Source organism: Nilaparvata lugens, chromosome 4 (assembly GCF_014356525.2).
Source record: "Nilaparvata lugens isolate BPH chromosome 4, ASM1435652v1, whole genome shotgun sequence".
Classification (NCBI taxonomy): Eukaryota; Metazoa; Arthropoda; class Insecta; order Hemiptera; family Delphacidae; genus Nilaparvata; species Nilaparvata lugens.
This window is the reverse complement of record NC_052507.1, coordinates 51,190,473-51,196,885: the sequence shown is the minus strand read 5'-3', so window position 1 is coordinate 51,196,885 and position 6,413 is coordinate 51,190,473.

The following is a 6,413-nucleotide window of genomic DNA, read 5'->3' as shown; positions in this document are numbered from 1 at the left end:
AAATGTAGCCAACAAAGTTAATCATTATCTAATCAATGTTGTTCAGCCCGATTGCAATACACCTTCTTCTGTCTGCCTTGGTCTTTATCATCAGTGCCGTTCCTTTTTCATAGAACCAACTACAGATAATGAAATCTTAAAAGTTATCTCTAATCTTAAAAATAAGAAATCTTCCGGCTTTGATAAATTTAATGTTCTACTAATAAAAAGAATTGCCTTATATATTGCACCCGTACTGACCCATATTTTTAACTTAAGCTTCAGTAAAGGAGTTTTCCCAGAAATGTTAAAGTGAGTGTCGTAATACCAATTTTCAAAAAGAAAAATTCAATAAAATTAAATAACATCAGACCTATTAGCTTGCTTTCCGTTTTCTCAAAAATCCTAGAAAAGCTTATGATAAATAGATTAGTAATTACCTAAATAAAAATAATTTTTTCTCCCAAAAGCAGTTCGGCTTCCAAAAAGGAAAATCGACTGAAGATGCCCTTTTAAATTTCTCAAATCTAGTTTACAATAGTTTGAATAATAGCAATAAAACAACCGGTCTCTATATAGATTTCACAAAAGCATTCGATTTAATTAATCATGAAATTCTATTTTTAAAGCTTGAGGCGGCCGGAGTCAGGGGAGTGGCGCTGCGGTGGTTCCGCAGTTTTCTGAGTAACAGGGAACAGCAGGTGAGGGTTGGCGCTGAGGGCTGCCTCAGTAGCCCCCTTCCCGTCACCGTCGGCGTCCCCCAGGGCTCCGTTTCCTCAGCTATTTTATTCATTATCTTTATTAATGATCTCTTAAATATAAAGTTCAATGGAATAATTCAAGCCTTTGCAGATGACATTGCTTTCTTGTACTCCCATAAAAGCAAAGAAGTTATAAAAAATAATATAGTAGCTGATTTGAGTATCCTGAGAGAATGGTGCAGTAAAAATAAAATGATAGTTAACGTATCTAAGACAAAATACATAAACTTCGACTATAGAGCTGTAGACTTTTCCGCCCCAATCCTATATCATTCTCAAGGGTGTACTCGAGAAGACTGCAGCTGCGAAGAAATTGAAAGAGTTGACTCTTTTAAATATTTAGGACTAACATTTGATGAAAAAATGTCTTGGAAAAAACACATTCAGATTTTACATGGTGACATTAGAAGATCAATAAGGAAATTCTATTATCTCAGAAATTTATGTGATCAAACTCTGATGAAATCATTATATTATGCTTTGATTCATTCTCGGCTCCAGTACGGTTTGATATGTTGGGGTGGAACATTCAAAACTTTCATAAATAGATTGCGAATATCACAAAATCATATTATTAGATTAATATTACATAAAAGAAAAAGAGAAAGCTCTTTCCCCTTATATTGCAATTTGAAAATCATGCCTATTCAAAATCTTTATATTTTTAAGGTTCTAAAAATGTTTTATTTAATAAGTGGAAATTGTGGAATTGAAAACCTGTATTACAATATGAGAAGTAATGATAGGATTCTGTACCGTACCCCTAAAGTTAAAAAATGTATTTTTAGAAATTCTTGTTTGTTTATAGGGCCCTATTTATTTAATAAATTACCACTTAATATTAAAATATGTGCTTCTTACACTAAATATTGTAAAAAACTCATACATTGGCTATTTGAATTGAATGATACATCGACCTTGAGAACTGTATTGAGATAACTTATCCGTTTATATGCCTATTCTGTTCTATTATCTTATGTTTATATATTACCTACTTTGTTTACTTTGTTGATATTAACTGATTATAATATTGCAAATCCTAATAATGATCATATTATCCATGGTGTATTAGACAGATGTTTACACGCTGCAGGTAGTACTGACGACTATTCAAGTTTATTATGCTAGACTAGACTCAAACTATTGTTGTTTTATAAATTTAATATTATGTATTACACACTGATCACAATAACTGGATAACGTGATCAGTTAATTTCCAAGATTCTGTTTGTGTTTTTACTATGTCTCTCAAGAAGGAAATAAATTCATTTATTCATTTATTCATTTTATTCATAGTAGGCGAATCCCCCAGTGGAAATGTGAGCAGGAACATGTAGAATTCCAAACGAATAATCCAAATTTCAAGTTGTGGAATTTTTAGATTGATTTCCAAATGGTAGAGATGATGAAATTGAAAGTTTGAGTTTCAAGAGGTGAAGCCAATTGTTAGAAGAATGGTAATAGACGCCACCACGAGTTTGTGATCTTGACAAAGTTTATCAGCGTAAATAAGTGAAGAAATCGATGAATAATTGAATCACAATTGAAGAATAGAATAAACGAATTAATTTGAAAGAATAATTCACTTTTTAAAAACGTTCCGTAGATCAGATGAATATGGATGAAAAGTTTAGACCAGGAGCGAAAGTGCACTCACCGACTAGGAACCATTGAAAGACAAAGGCTAGCTAAAGGCACTAGCAACAAAAAAGGAAGGCGGAAATGTCAGCCACGTACGTAAAACGTTTACAAACGTTTGGTGAAAAAGTAGCAAATATCTAGAAAGTAAGATGCCTAAAGACAAAATAAATTCCAAAAAATCGAATAGTACGAATATTAAAATTGAAACGACAAATAACACAACGAATAATAAGAAAACCAACTTGATTATGGCAGTGCCATAGAACCGTGACTGTGACGTCACCGGACAGTGCAGACGGAAAATGACGACATGATGTCTACGTAGTAGCGGAACGAGTAACAAGTGAAACCGTTACAATAAATGCTTTGTCAGATTTTACAGCATCTACATAAATTGGCGGAGCTTTGGACTTATAATGTCCATCTTCGGAAAGAATATTAAAAATATCATCCCAACAAACTCTCTACCAAATGAATGGTATAGAAGATCATTAATAATCCAAGGGAACCAATTATCCTCTAGATGATGGAAATAATGAAGAAGACGCTCCTAAAGAAGAATCCGATGCTGAAAAGATAGGGGTGTATGAATTTCCCGAAAATCAGAACGTACCATGTAACATTCCAGAGTCTTGATTATGGGAAGAAACGTGTTCAAGAAGAAAATATCATCTTCAATTGTTCACTTCCAAATGACATTTTTTAGATCTTTATTACCTACTTATTATTATCCAATATCATGAGCAATATTATCATTATCACTACTCTTGATACGGGTTTTTCATCATTTTATTGAACCTCTGAACATGTAACAACCAGGGTTATGGAAAAACGACCTGAGACACACACTTATATCAATTAATATCAGTTAGCCTTGGATTACTGGCTAATTATGAATAATAGCATTGAAAATAGTATAAAAAGATCAATAAAGTTAAATACTTGCAAGAATATTGCATTCTGATGAAATAATGAAGATGTGTACTAAATATTTTAAACTCGATTTACACAAAACTTGATTTCTTGACTCAGGTCGTTTTTCCACCTAACTCCTCAATTTACACAAAGGAAAAAGTACTCTGAAAACAATTATATATACACATATGCTCTGTAGCCTATATTATGTGTATATATAATTGTTTTCAGAGTACTGTATATTATACAGTAGTCTGATGGTAGTTTCAAATATGTTGTCGCCAATCGTCATTATGTTATTCCTCTAAATTATTCTCGTTTAAGAATGAGACTTACAGTTCAAGTAGCAAGGAAAAGTTGTGTGAGTGTACCACACCAGATTTTAAAAAAAATAATTATTGGACATAGAAAATTATTTTAGTTAACAAAACTCCCACCTGAAGCACTGAAGAGGAATGGCGCATGCTCATTATGATATGATACATGCGAGAGAGAAAGTCGGTTTTATGCACAAAGTAGAAGGAATTTACTTTCTTCTAAGATCGTTCGTTTTAATGTCTTTAATTTTGAGGTTAGAATTTCAAAAAGTAATAAAATAAACTTCAAAAGTTATGAAATGTGCTACTTTTAGCTAACTCAAATAACGTATAGTATTCTAAAATAATTATCAAGTCATGTCATAACTTAGTGTGAAACTTTAGGTTATTTTTTAATTAGATGATTGCATAAATAAAATGTTTAATGTGATTTATTGAAAAAATATTCTCATGTGTTGCTATGGTTATAACAAATAGTTGTAATTTAACACTCCATGCACTTGCATAACTGAGTCTCTTGCATCTGTCAAAAGCAGACTGTAATATTTATAAGTGAATATTTAAGGAAAGTGAGTATACAGGATGCAAACTCTTTACAAGCCGCAAATTATATGTCACATTGAGCAGTCGCTAGATTTCTCAGTTTTTGAAAGTAGATGGATTCCATGCTCGGCAAAGTTTGTGGTCTTGGATCACATCCCGGGGAACTGGTGTATTCGTATCTATGAAATATCGAGGGAAAACTAGATCTTATTACAGAGGTGAGTAAGCTACTTTAATCATAAACATGTTTAGTTTATTTTTTAAATAAATACGTTAAACAATATTTATTAGGCTATAGACTAAGCCAGTTCAAATCAAATAAAATGTATTTCCATTTTCTGCAATATACATGATATGAAATGATAAAAATGAAATATGAACTATTCAATGTATTGATAATACATAATAGTTGATTAATATAATATCCAACCAAGGTTTACAGTAGGACAACAAAAGCCCTTGTTTTAAAGCCGTGTCTAATCTAAAGCAAGTTTGGAAACTACAGATGAAGATAATATTGCTTAATCCATGCCCCATGGCTCATAGAGGCATGTAAGATATAAGATGATGCCACAAATAGAACACCGACTCTCAAATTAGTAATTTCTTCTTTGTCTGTCTACATAGTCAGCGGTTGTAGATTCTAGAGTATAGCAGGTTTAGGCTGAATTCTGGCAGCTGAAGAAACATCATGAAATAACTCAATCAGAGCGACCTAGACCCTACGGTATATTTTCTAAACTAAAGTGGGACCCATTTTCCTAATCTCTATGTGGGCAGTCTATAATTAACGTATCCCCATAAATGATTCAATTCAATCAATAATTGATCAACCTTATGCTGGATAGAATTTTTTTGATTAATAAAAGTAATTATTTAAAACACATCTCAATGTGAGAATCACATCTCGGCATTACCAATACTATACAATAGTACAAGAAGTTTGTCACGTAACAATTTTGTGAAACCACTCAACTGGAGATTGCAACCGCTCTTATTACTTTAAAATTCCTCAGAGAACAAATACGATTTTCCGACTGCTTTTGACAGTTAAAAAAGTGATTTGATACTTGGTCGTTGCCAGGGACTGGATTTCTAGATAGGCAGTGTCGGAATTATCCGATCACAGTAAACCAACCACATGGTCATTCACGCTGTGGAGGTGCTTGATTCCTAAAAAGAAGTTCCTCGTAAAAATCGGCAGTGAGTAGAGTGTCTTTTCCTGTAGTTTATTTTTCACTGTGGTATAGAACCAAGAGTCCCGTTTTTTTAATTTGTCTAGGAGACCGTTAAAAAATCTTATTGCCTGGGAAAGAAAGCTACTGTAGTTTCCCGCCAGTCTAGTGGCATGTCGCGTATTGTGGCTGTGTATATTACACCTTTTTTGTAACTGCTCCAGATTCCTCTGATATACATCAGCGAGCACATATGACTGTACACCGTGAGTATCCTCAAATCCCTAAATAGTGATCTGCAGTGATCCCTGAAGCTGGAAAATGTCACTATCCTCAAAGCCTTCTTTTACAGTAGCAGAATATCGTAGACAGCCGGTGCGCAACCCCACAGGAGCAGGCCATAGATGATCTGGCTGTGAGATAGCGGATGATGGGCCTTGACAAGACTGCTCTGATCCACCAAATATCTCAGCTTACGTAGGAGGTAGGCTACAGTACTCTGGACAATTTCCTGCATATTTGGTTCACATGATGATTTCAGCTCAATCTGCCATCCATGTGTCATCCGCAAAAAGCACTGCCCCCTGACTGCTTGAGATGTCATTCATGAGTGATATATAAACAACAGGGGGCCAAAACTGAGCCCTGCGGTACTCCATGCTTAACACCTTTCAATTGAGCTAGCAACTCTCAGCTGGACCACCTGTTTTCTACTCTCCTGATAGGATGTCACTGTCCTAAGGACCATACCACCCAGACCATATTTCTTCAGCTTCCAATCAATATGCTGTGAGGTACGCAATCTAAGGCCTTGCTAAGGTACACAATGTGAGGGCAAGGGATACGCCATCCTGAAAACTTCTCTGGATGTTTCTTGTCAAAGCCAGGAGAGCATTAGTTGTGGATCGTCCATTTCTAAATCCATGTCGTGATGATGACAGCAGGCAATTTCCCTCGAAATGTTGGTCATCTGCTTTCCATTTCCGTCTCGATCACCTTTGAGAAGATAAGCCCCATGGAGATTGGTCTGAAGTTGGCGGATCACTGGTCTCCCCTTTCTTGTGAATTGGCACTGTTCTCGC